A 13,126-nucleotide genomic window follows, 5' to 3' on the forward strand; every position below is an offset into this window, starting at 1 on the left:
AGACTAAAGAGAGGGACTCCGAGTGAATGGGTTTCCAAACATGCTTATGAAAATTGCTCAGAACCATACTAAGGAAAACTCTCAGCTATTGACATAGCCCTGGGGTATTTCACCCAAGTGACAAATTTTTTTTTGCATTGTTTTTCAAAATAGCTTTACCATCCTATGAAGAATACCAACCTTATCAAGATACCGGAAAAATTATTTTGGTTATGGAAGAAGTGGTTTGCTTTACCTAAAGAGGCTTACAGTATCTTACAGGTTGACTATAGGAAAAGACTTAAAAGTTTAGAGACCTGCGCTCTCTGACAGCAGCCGATTTTGTCCCTCAGAGCTGGCGTCATTGACCTGTTATACTCAAGATTCTTTTCACATGCACCTTGAATTTTTTTGCTAAAAAATGTATAGATTTAAATATTAGAGTCTACGGCCATGCCACCCTGAATAAGCCCAATCCCGTCTGATCTCGGAAGCTAAGCAGGGTTGGGCCTGGTTAGTAATTGGATGGGAGACCACCTAGGAGGACCAGGTGCTGTAGGTGTAAAAAATAAAAAATAAGGGATTGTAAGCTGACAAAGTCCTTGCAATCTGTGAGGTCAGCTAAAACAATCAAAAATAAAATAAAATAAAAATAAATAAATATTAGAGAAAACTAATGGGAAAACTAAATCAAAGAGAGTCCAAAACTGGCTCCTTTGTTTAAAATGAGATATTAGTGCCATTCTTAGTATGGCAAGGAATACTCCACACCTGTCAGGAGAAGTGAATCACCTGCTTCACAAAGGTATTGATCTGAGTGTGACTGTGAAGCTTTAAACAGTCACTACCCACAGACTTCCACGTCTGTGATGGAGTTTAACATATTCCAGCAGTGTCACAAACACTTTAAGATCCCTTCTGAATAAGAGTTTTCTGGCTAAGTTTTCTGGGGCTGCCTGCCAGAGTCCATCTCAGCTAACATCCTCAGGATACACTTGGATCTCTTAATAACGCAGCCACCCTAGGAAAAGGACGTGTACTGTGTGCTGCCAGGAAGTTGAGAGAGAAACTGTTCTCTTGCCCATCTCTGACATACCTCATCAGGCAAGAGGCCAAAGATTTCTTAAATTGGGTTCAATATTCTAGTGTTCTTCCTTAGATTTTTTTTTTATAGCTCAGCAGCTTGATGTATTCCTTCCAACTCACATATTAATACCTGTTTTTTTATTATAACACGGGGAAAATACATCTTTTGATTAGGTGTGAGTTCCCAACAATGCTAATTCAGAATATTTCCTACTATATGTAGCACACAAGAAAAGCCATATTCCAGTTCTGTATTATCCCTAACGTTCATAGAGCTGAATTTGGTTTAGAGTCTCTTTTTTATAAGACTGTCAGGTGGAGCAAGGTTGCAAAGAGAGATCTTATTCTTTGTAGCAAAGGAAGAGAAAAAACTTAAAGGAGGCAACAAAGAACAAAACTGTGCAATAAAAGCGTTATCACTCTTCTAACATATCTAATCATGTGAGTAGCTGCCTACTTCCTTCCGATCAGTTTGACATTAAACAGTATTCCTACTGTATAAAAAGATTTACTTTGTCTAAAAAATCCACAAATCTATAGAGTATTCAGAGAAAAATATAAAGTACTTAGATACTTAGATAAATAAAAAAACTATAATCATAAATTATTTTAAAAGGGCAGTTGGCTGATTAATTTCCTTGAGTTTTCCATCTATTTTTTCTTCTGCGATGCTATATTTGGGGGGATAGAATTTAAAGAAACTTGAAGCAATACCTTTTTGGTCTCTATATCTAACTTCAGGATTGCTGGAGACCATACCAAAACACCACTATGTTCTCATCTCAGGCTACCCTCCCAAGCCACACTCACATGCAAAGTTTACATCACCAAAGCCTGAGAATATGACTTTGATTATCATTTCCTCTCATGTCTCAGTTGTTGAGTGCATCTAGTTAATGAAATCAAGATAGCATTCAAGTCTAATTCATGTTGGGATCAGGTGTCCACATTTTGTACTCTAGCTGTAGGTTGCTAACTCAAAAACGCTTGTCCAAGAAAAATGAGGACCAGATGAGAGGATATAAGTGGATTCACAAAACCCTCCACTCTCAGTGGAAAAACAGCTTGAAGTCATGTCCACAGATGTGGGTCAGCAAATGCAGCTCCAAGCAAAGAGAAAAGTGTGCTGTGACAACTGTGGAATGATTTAGCCACTGAGAAGAATACAACCTATAGAACAGAAAAATCACTTACATGGTGAAGTTAATTACATAAGCTTTTAGTAATTGTTTTTCTAAGTGGCCATATGAAAAATTTTCTGATATAAAATATGTGTTAACACATAAGCAAGGAAATGTCAACTAAATCCCAAGTTCAACTATCTTTTACAATGTCAAAAGTAATCTTGTGATTCCATACCCCAGACCTCACTAGCTGTGCCCACACACACACACACACACACACACACCACATTCTGCTATTGTTACCACAATTGTAACTCATTTTCTTTACTTACATATAATTTACCTACTAAACATGTGAGATATGAAGATAAAGACATAACAACACCATGATTCTCTTATTATGGCTTTCTCATAACCCAGAAGATGAAAACTATAAATGACTTTCCAGTCACTTCTCCAATCTTATTCCTGATTTAGCTCTAGAATAGGAAACAAATTAAAATACTTAGAATAAAAAGGTATTTTTTTCTTCAGAGTCTCATTCAACTAGAAGCAAAATGTTACACCATGACTTGACAGCCACCCTCTCCAAATCATAGTCAACTAAACTTGACAGTGCTATTAAGCGCTTGCTTCTTTTTTCTTTTCTGGTGACAGAGGGATTTAGGCCTTAGAATCTGAACAACTGCAATCTCTTCTACATCAAAACACTTTTTGATCAACTATTCTATTTTGAAGGGTGACATAATAGTTTTGAAAGAAAATGGCTACTTTATTTATACTGTCCAAATATTTACTCTATTCATCTATTTTCTTGATTCTCATTCATGCAGCATTGAACAAATATTTACTGAGTTGCTTGGAGTCAGTCATTATGCGTGCCATTTGACAGGGATACTATACACACAGACTGAATCCTTTCTTCTCAGTAGATATTTAGGAAGCAGATAAATACAAACGGAATTACAATGCAACATGACCCATTTCATTCTATATAACTCAGGTGATACTGACAAGCATGCTGTATGAACTAATTATTCTTAAATTTATTTCTGTCTTCTTTATCCTTTAGCACTGTTCAATAGAAATTTCTGCTCTAATGAAAAGGTTTTATAGCTTCATTGTCCAATATAGCAGCCACTAGTCACATGTGGCTATTAAGCACTTGAAATACAGTTAGCATGACAGACTGTCATTTTTTAATTTTATTTAATTTTAACTGATTTAAATTTTAATTTAAATAGCCTCCTATATCACATGACTACCATGTTGGACAGTGAATCAATAGACAGACATCCTTGGTTTTATAAATCATATTATCTTATTTAGCTATAAATTAGCCTTTGCACTGTAGAAATTCTAGGGAACTACTCATTACAGGTATTGTGTAATAGCAGAAGAGAAAATACATCATATGTTTCAGCTAGATAGAAAGGCGGCCTCCTAACTGAATTGAATCTATAGTTGTCTTTTGGTAGCAGTTCATCAATGAGTTATATAGTCTTGAAGGCATAATTCTTTTACTTGATTCAGTTATGTCAAAGAAAAAGAACCTAAAACATACAAAAGTAAATAAATAGTTTTTCTTTATGTTTACACATGATTCCTGTTCTCCCACCTCCAATCCAATAGTAAATTGATACAAGTCTAAATTTGCTCAAAGTTATCGAGCAGAGAAATGTTTTATTTAGATAACTATCGAATATTAAATGTACTGTAAAAATAAAAATACAAGTCTTTGGCCCGAAATTTCACTTAAACTACTGATAACCAAGGCAATTACTGAGATGGTACCAAGAGAAAAAGACCAAAGGGAGTTTTACAAAGACAATTAATCAGCAAAAGAAAGACAGGTAAAGATGCATTATATTGTGGATGAGGTGATGAAGAGGTAGTGATGTGAGAGGGACATGTGCATAGAAGGTATATCTTGATTTGAATCCTAGCTCTGACATTTATAGCTGGATGCCCTTGGGAAATTTCCTTTAGTTTGCTCATCTGTAAAGTGAGGATAATAACATTTACTTCACAGATTATTGAGAGGATCATAAATAGTGTTTTCCAAATTCTTAGTACATCTCAATAAATGATACTTAATATTATGACAGGTTTAACTATAAAAATTATAATCACAGCAGCTAGTACCATTTGAATACCATTAAGCCACTTTTAGGACACAGGAGTCTTTCCTTTCTTTTCTTTTCTTTTTTTCACAAGTGAACGCCTATAAATAAAAGAAAATTTGTCTCAAGCCAATAGGAGATTCAGAAATGTGGAAGTTAAAAGGAATACAGAAGAAATAGCTCCCTCATTATCTGTTACAGTCAAATTTTTGACTGTAACAGATAACGAGTGTTATCTGTTACAGTCAAAAATACAGAAGAAATAGCTCCCTCGTTATCTGTTACAGTCAAATTTTTGACTGTAACAGATAACGAGTGTTATCTGTTACAGTCAAAAATTTGCCCCCTCATTGACACTTTCAAATTCAATCCAGAATTAGTAAAAAGTTAAAGAGAGAAATGGTAAAAGTGACTGGCTAATAAAAGAACTAAAACAGCACTTGTTTTTATTTGAAACCCAAATCACATGTATTTTTTGAAGATTATAATTTGACCTCTGAGAAATTATATGTGAAGAAAGTGATCCTAGAATCAACATTTAAATTCTTCTCACCACCACTCCAGCATCTCCAGCCACCTGTATCAATTTGATTCTGATACTACAGGCTGCCTTTTTAGCTTGTTATCAGACCCAGACATTGAGGAACAACATTGGAAAAAATAGTTAAGAGGACATATGGATGACAAATGTGTACTTTTATTGACAAAGACAGAGAGGTTTAGAACCCTGCCCACAGCTCTTAGTAATCTTTCTTCTTTCAAATGTGGATCTTACATTTGTTTTACTAATAGTGAGATTATTTCAGCAGTAACCAGGAGATGACAGTTTGTAGAGGAAAGAGAAAAGAGCAATGAGCAAATAGTGCCTCTAAACCATTTCATTTGCACGGCCATTCTCTGTTCTAACAGACATTGCAGTTATCGAGTTATCATCACAATTGTACCAAATTATTAAATTATTCTCAAAGCAATTTGTATGAAAACTATATCTCTCCCTCCCTCGCCTTTCTAAAAGTAATTTACTTGCAGTTGTAGTTAAATAAAATTTCTCCTTAAACAAACAAAAATACTAAATTAAACCACACATATTGAGAGTACTCAACAATTAAGTTGGAAAATTTTATCACAATGTGCATATAACTAGACATACAAGGCAACAAGGTAATTTGAGAAAGATCTTGCGTTAAACAACCTGGGATTAGATCCTGCCTTAGCTTTACCATTTCTTAGCTAAATGATCTTTGGCAAGTTATGCAAGTGGTTTAAATTTCAATTCCTTATCTCCTAAAAATGGCAACAACGATAGTATCATTTCGTAAAGTTGTTGTAATGGTTAAAAACTAATGCATGCAAAACTCTTTGCACAGAACCTAACATAACAAGAATCAACAAGTGGATAGATATCTTTATTTCCTGCATGGTAAGTAGGCAAATATAAAAAATCGTTCCTGCAGGTTAATATATTTGGCGTTATGTTTATGCAGCCAAACCTCATCTTATTTTTCCAATATCTAAAATAAAGACTGCCAAACAGAATCAAAAATTCATGTATAAACTATCATAAATTATAAGACATCAAAACCAAAGTGAAAATTCTATAAGCTGTCTTCTAGAGAGGAAGAGTAGATAACCTAAAAAAGGACAATAATAAATTGATATCACATGTCAGGAGCACTGGAAATAATAAGACAATGAAGTAATATTTTCACACTGTGAAAGGACTGAATATTTTAACTTAGAATATATGCTACTAAAATATTAATTTTTAAATGAGTGAAATAAAGATATGTTCGGATATAGAAGGCCTCAGAAAATTTACTATACAAAAACTCATTTTTAAACGTTCTTGAAGGAAGCACTCATGAAAAATAAGAACTCAATGTAAATTTTTTATAAGATGAGAAGTATGAGAACACAAATTACAGTAGTCCTCCCTTATCTATAGTTTCACTTTCCATGGTTTTCGTTACCCACGTTCAACCGTGATCCAAAAATATTAAGTGGAAATTTTTAGAAATAAACAATTCCTGAGGTTTAAACTACATGCCCTTCATAGTAGAATGATAAAATTTCGTACCATCTCGCTCTGTCTCGCCTAAGATGTGCATTATCCCTTTTCCAGCATCTCCGTGCTGTTTCCATCAGATCAACTGTCACGGTGTTACACTGCTTCTGTTCAAGTAATTCTTCCTTTACTTAATAATGGCCCCAAAGCACAAGTGTAGTAATGTTGGCAATTCGACTATACCAAAGAGAAGCTATAAAATATTTCCTTTAAATAAAAAGGTGAAAGTTCTCGACATAATAAGGAAAGAAAAAAAATTGTATGCTGAGGTTGCTTAGTCTGCAATAAGGATAAATCTTCTGTCTTTGAAACTGAGAGAAAGGAAAAAAAAGTTCATGCTAGTTTGCCGAGAGAGAGATCTCATAACTTTTATTGTGGTATATTGTTATAATTGTTTTTATTATTAGTTATTATTGTTAATCTCTTACTGTGCCTAATTTATAAATTAAACTTTATCATAGATCTGTATGTATAGAGGAAAACACAGTATATAAAGAGTTTGATACTATCTGCAGCTTCAGGCATCCACTGGGGCCCTTGGAACATATCCTACATGGATAAGGTGGGACTACTACAAAATCTTTTTTAGAGTATGATACAAATAAACAATTACCAAACAAGAAGTAGAAGACCAAAACATACACACAACAAAGAAATCATATCCATAAAACCTAGAAAAGTCAAAATTTAAGCAATACTAACATAATGTGTGTGTGTGTGTGTGTGTGTGTGTGTGTGTGTGTGTGTGCCTGAGCATGGAAACAGAAGAAAGGCAGTAAGAGCATGCCAAGGACATGCCTTCTTTAGGGAAAAAAATAAATATATGCATCGTCCTTCATACCTTAGGGAAAACCACTCAAAAAATACAAAGACTATATAATTTACAATTATACAAGAAAAATTCACCTATTCAATTAAATGTGGGAAAAAATATATAATAAATATGCAATTATCAAATAAGATTAAAAATAAGAATTAATGTAATAATTAAAATAATTTAAGTGAATGAAATTCACAAATTAAAATAATGACACTCAAATTAGACTAAAAAATAAGAAGCCACAGTATGTTATCTATAAGACATAAATTTAAAAGTAAAATAATGCAGAAAGATTTAAAATAAAAGTATAAATGAAAATATTTCAGGTAAATTTGAATTAAAAGACAGCTGTGGTAACAATATTAAAAATAAACAGAAGTCATGAAAAGCACCAAAAGAACTGTATACTCAATACTTGAAGAAGAGTAAATTTAAAATATTGTGTATATAATTATATAAATATATTAATATATTACATAGTATAATATATTTATAATAGTTATAGACATAAATGTGTGTATATAAAATAGGCAAAGCAAAAGCGAGAGAATTATGGGAAGAAAAGATAAACTGATATCACTCATCATAATTTATTCTCTGTCCATTAAATCATTCCATTAGCATATAAAACTTAATGACCTTCCCTCATTAGCTTCATCTCCTCTTTGGCCCTTTCGGCAAAATTCCCCAAAAGGATGGTCTATGCTCCCCGCCTATTATTTCCTTCTTTTCCTCACTCTTCTTCAATCAGATTTTCACCCCACCGTGCACCCAAACTGTTCTTTTCAAGGCCCCAATAACTTCCATAGTGTTATGTCAGGTGATCCAAATGTGATCCATCCTCATCTTTCTTCCTTGAAGCAATTAAGTCCCTTGGCTTACAAGACACCACTTTTTTCCTAGCTTTCCTTTCATATAGCCTTGGCTCTTCCTTTCAATATACTTTGCTGGTGCCTCTTTCTCCCTCTATCGTTTAAACATTGGTAGCTTAGTGCCCATGCCAGAGCTTCCTTATCCGTTCTTGCTCCCAAGTTGATTTCATCTAGTCTCATGACTTTATATATATATATACCACCTATTTGCTAAGAACTTCAAATTTCTATTTCTACCTCAGACCTCTCCCTGGAGCTCCACTCTCATATCTCTGACTACCTACTGACATCTTTACTTGGGTAGGTAAAAAGGCACCTCGCATCAATTTGCTCAAAATTAAACTCCTTTGTCTACAGCTCCAAAACCCTTTCAAGAGACTTTCAAGAGCCTTTCCCTTCCCAGTAAATATCAACTATATTCTTCCATTATCTCGGGCCAAAGCTTTTGTTGTTTCCTTTACTTCTCTTTTTCTCTCACAACATGCATTCAATAAATCAGACAAATTTTTCTGTTTTACCTTCAAAATATATCCTGATTCCACTCTCATCTGAGAAACCATTATATTTTCTCTCATCTGAAGTATTGCAATAGCATCTTGACTCATTGCCCTACTCTCATCACAAAAGCCCCTGTAATCCTTTTAAAATCTAAGATAGATCATATTATTTTTCCCCTCGAAAATCCCCAGTAGTTTACTATATCTCTCAGAGTAAACCTCCAAGTCCTTGCAATGTTCTCTATGGCTCAGTTCTCCCATTTATGCTATGATACTATTTCCACACCAGCTTCCCGCTACTCCACACACATTCCTCCTAGCTCAGGGCCTTTGTACTTGTTCCCACTGCCTGGAATGATTTTCCGCTAGACATCCATATATCTTTATGTTTTTATGGTCTTTGCTCAAATGTTGTCTTCTCAGTGAGCTATTTGCTTCAGGAAATTCCTGCACATCAAGTTATTAGAGAAAAAAGTGCCCTCATGTGAGTCAATAGGTTACTCATCAACAGATTACTTATCAAGACTCATTTCAAGGCCCTTGCCTCACTGCGTCCACCAAATCTAAACTATATCACAAACTTTGCCCAATCTCAATCAGTTTCCCTTCCTGAAAAACTCATCTTATACCACTTCAACCTAGATCCTCAAACCCTATAAATATCCCACCTCTGACTTCACCTCTGAAACACCAAGATTCTGTCACAGTGGCATTCTCCTTTACTGCAATGAGCTCAGGTGAACTTAGTTTTTCTTTAATAAAGACCGTGATGTTTTGGATAATTCAACAAAAGACTAGCTCAGTCTTAACCCATTCAGATTGTTCCAAAAAGCCAAAAGAAGAGGGAAAGCTATCCATTCAACGTAAGAGACTAGTTCAACCTTGACTGCAGAACCAAGTGAGACTCTATAATGAGAGAGTCTCAGTGAATTAATGGTTACCAGACGGAAGGGGAGAGCGGGGAGGTAGCTGGGGGTAAAGGAGGTCAAATAGTTGGTAACAGAAGGAAATTTAACTCTGGGTGGTGAATATACAATGCAATATATATACAACTTACTGTTGAATAATACACTTGAAATTTGATTTTGTTAATCAATGTCACCCCAATAATTTTTAATAAAAAATAAGAAAATAAATATACACCAAAATTGCTTATTAACATTGACATAAAATTTGTAGATAAAATATTACCTAGACATATCCAAATGAATATTAATAAAAATAAATAACTATGATAAAATAACAATTATCTAAAACTCCTCCATTTTTATAACAGAAAATCCATCAGTCGTCACATCTCCAGAAAGAGAAAAATCACACGATTTACTTGATTTAAAACATTCTATGATTTAAAAAGAAAACAAAGATATAAAACTCAGAATTAATCCTTAACTTAATTAGTCCTGTCTAAAAATCGCATAAAATATCTCTTTGAGATTTATTTCCTTTCAGATTAGAAAACAGTTATGCTCACTGTTACCTCCACTGTTAAACACTGATTTGGAGAAGTATTAGAATTGGAAAGGAAGGGACAGAACTGTCATAATTTGCAAGTCCAAACTACTAGATGTAGCTAAGATTGATAAACAAGTTTGTTAAATACAAGATCAACTTAAAAATCCACATTTTTATACCAGAAATAAAATAAGAAATAAAAGCAAAATAAAAGACAATTTAAATAGCAATAAAGATTATAAAGTAACTAGAAATTAACCTAACAAAGAATGCACATGGCTTTTATCAAGAAAAAGCAAATCTTTATTAAGCAATCTAAAAGAACATCTGACTAAATAGCTACTCACTCCATTGGTCTTGAATGAAACATCTTATTATCAAGATGTCCTATTTCCTTCAATTAATCTTTAAAGAAATGGCATTGCAAATAAAATACCATCAAGATATTTCGGGCGAATTGACAAATTAATTCTAAAACTTATTGCCCATGAATAGCTAAACAATTGTTAAAAGGGAAAGCAAAGGAGAAAGACTCATTGGTTTGGGAGTCAAACCATAGGATTTTGAGACCTGGCTCTGCTTTCCTGGTTACATGTCTTTGGACAAATTGTTCAACCTCCTGAAGCCTTAGTTTTCTCATATGTACAATGAGGGTAATAATACTGCCTTCTTCAGAGGACTAATGTGAGGATTAAATAAAATAATGTATGCAAAGTGCCTGAAATCCAGTGAGTACTCAATACATTTAAGCGATTGTTAATATTACATTACCATATAGCTACTTGTGGATCTTCTCTTCCTTGTAATACCAGAATTCTTTAGCATGAGCATTGGGTACTATTCATTTTTGCCTCTGTCATGAATAGCCCTTACATGTGAGTTATTTTTTTAATTTATAAAAGGAGAAAAAAGGACTGTTTTTTCTTTATTTAACACAAGAGAACTAGAGTCAGAGATATTTTATTCTCTTCCAGCCTTTAGAATGTAATCTTCGAAAAGACAAAAACAATAGAAAACAAGCTTTTCAAGTAGAGGGCTTTACTGGAATTGAGTAATGTATGACAGAAATGTTAACCCAAAACTCTAAATATACTGCCCTCCTTTGAATCTGCTATGCTCATTTAGGAAGACACAGCACAACTCAGTCAATAGGAAAATTCAATAAGCTTAATAACAAAGTGCAAATTTTAAGGCCTAATAACATGCTAAAATATTTATAAAAAGTTTCTTCCATTCTGACTCTCACTTTCCATTTCTGTAAAATGGGAATAACAGTTCTTTCTTTCCCGGCACTACTCATGAAGAGATTAATGAAGATGACAGTGCTAGATAAATGCTTATTTTAAAACAGAGACAAATGTTTATGAAATAAGATTCTATCAAAATTCCCAGTGCTCTCTGGGGTCAAATGGATTATATATTGAAAAGTGATCATCTTGTTTCAAACAATAGCACCACCAGCAATTAACATTGAAAAATCATGGAATTTGTTCTCTCATTGGTCAACTTGATCATTTCTACCTGTAACCATAGGCTAATGTCTTGAGTAATAACTTTTCTTCCTTGCAGATTCACCTGGGAGAAAACAGAGTATGCCTCTTAAAAATATAAATAATATTGAAACAAGTATATCCCATCTGCTAAAAAGTAAATATCGTGGTGGTGGGGGGCGGGGGGAAGTACTTATTTGAATAGCCACCAGGCATTATGGAAATTAAGCAACATAATCCAACTTAATCTTGTTTAGTGACTTCCTTAACAGCCTGTATTTCATAATGTTTCTTGATTTTTTTGTAAAAAAAAAAAAAAATGTAATTAGAGAGTGATAGCAGAGGGAGTAGAAGCAGGCACTGAAAAGTGTACAGGAGGCCAGTGTCAAAATTTCACATTATTAGCATTCACACTGACATTCAAGAAGCACTACTGTTAGGCATTCAGCATTCTCAGGGCCAAGTGTCCCCATTTTCATTCCCATGAATAAGGTGATAATCAAGAGAAACACATGGTTACAAAGAGTAGAGCAAGCAAGAGGCCGAATTGAAGAGCAGCAACTGAGAGTAAATGCTTTCAATGAGAGATGGAGCTTTAACCCTCTGTTTGGAGAATCTAATCACTGGGGGGATGAGGAGATCCAATGACACAGGTGATCCCATATATTGCAGAGGCCAGTTTATAGTCAGAGAAATCTTCCTTGACATCAGGTAGTCCTAGCATATATGGTCCTTCTTAATCCTCTCCAGCCCCAGCTCAAGCCCCTGTCCTATGGAGCCCCCTACCTTCTCTCCCTGTGTCTGTCTGGGTCTCTGTGCCTGCTCTTATTTCTGCTTGGACTTACCCTCCACTTTGATTTCCAATCCTTCCATCTCTGACCAACTTCCACTTGTTCTTTTAGTCTCAACTACATACTAATTGCTGGGCAATATTTTCTGTTCTTTGCCCATGTCCCATGAGCAGAACATTTCTCTATACTTCAGTAGCACATGCTACCTCCACAGAGTACATCCATCACTCTTTATTGCCTATTCTTGTGGTTTTCCCCCCAGACGACCCGCATGCTCTAAGAACTCGAAGATAAAGCTGCTCTTCCCAATATATTCCCAGCATATTACACATAGTAACTGCTAAATAAATAACCGCTGGATATTAAAGGTTAATAAGAGAAGAAGGCTAGCTCAGATTCTGGAACTGGATAAATCTGTCTTTGAATCCTCCCTATGACACTTAAAAGTTATATGACCTTGATCAAGACAGTACTCTTTTCTGAAAATAAGACATATTTATTTAAAGTTGATGCACAGGTTGTGTTGAGCATTAGTAGAATCTAATGTATGGAAAGCGTTTAGTTCACAGACGTTAGCTGACACATGGTATGTATAGTAGTTGTTTTGATAGTAATATTATTAGAAATAGCTAAATTTGTATTTAAATGTATTTATCTGCTTTATAAGCAGTGTCCATTTAAGTCCTAAATTATAGAGGTGACTGTAAATACATGGACTTTCTTCAAATATTCCTTAAGGTAGTTCATTCAGCAGATCTGTGCTTTTTAATTTTGTAACAGTAATCTAGTCTCCAGTTTCAATCAAAAACAAGCTGCAAGGAGTT

General features: G+C 34.3%; 1 pseudogene; it reads left to right on the plus strand.

Moving 5' to 3' along the window:
- The first annotated feature begins 422 nt into the window (after positions 1-422).
- On the plus strand, positions 423-541 carry LOC112485728 (annotated as a pseudogene).
- The last annotated feature ends 12,585 nt before the right edge of the window (positions 542-13,126 follow it).

The sequence above is a fragment of the Pteropus alecto genome, unplaced genomic scaffold, assembly GCF_000325575.1.
Source record: "Pteropus alecto unplaced genomic scaffold, ASM32557v1 scaffold5, whole genome shotgun sequence".
In the NCBI taxonomy this organism is placed as follows: Eukaryota; Metazoa; Chordata; class Mammalia; order Chiroptera; family Pteropodidae; genus Pteropus; species Pteropus alecto.